The following is a 310-nucleotide window of genomic DNA, read 5'->3' as shown; positions in this document are numbered from 1 at the left end:
ATGGGGCGAATAGAAGCGAAGATGTCGGAGAATCTACTAGACAGCGAGGATGCAAAAACACTGAAACCAGCGGTAGTCTGCCGTGTAAAAAGAAGTAACCTTAATCAGATTCAGGTAGATGAAGAGACCTCCTGGAAGATCATCAAAGAAAGATTAAAGAAGGCAATCGGAGGAGGATGGTGGACCCCAGAGGAGGATATATTCATGATGTTCAGAGAATCGAAAAAACCGAGAAAGGTCAGTATGTCGCAGAATCCTGGCACGCTATAACAGAATTCAAGACAAATTCAGCGAGATGTTGGAGACGATC

This window comes from Halyomorpha halys, unplaced genomic scaffold (assembly GCF_000696795.3).
Source record: "Halyomorpha halys isolate HHAL.00 unplaced genomic scaffold, Hhal_1.1 Scaffold1802.1, whole genome shotgun sequence".
Lineage (NCBI taxonomy): Eukaryota > Metazoa > Arthropoda > Insecta > Hemiptera > Pentatomidae > Halyomorpha > Halyomorpha halys.
This window is presented reverse-complemented; position numbering follows the sequence as displayed.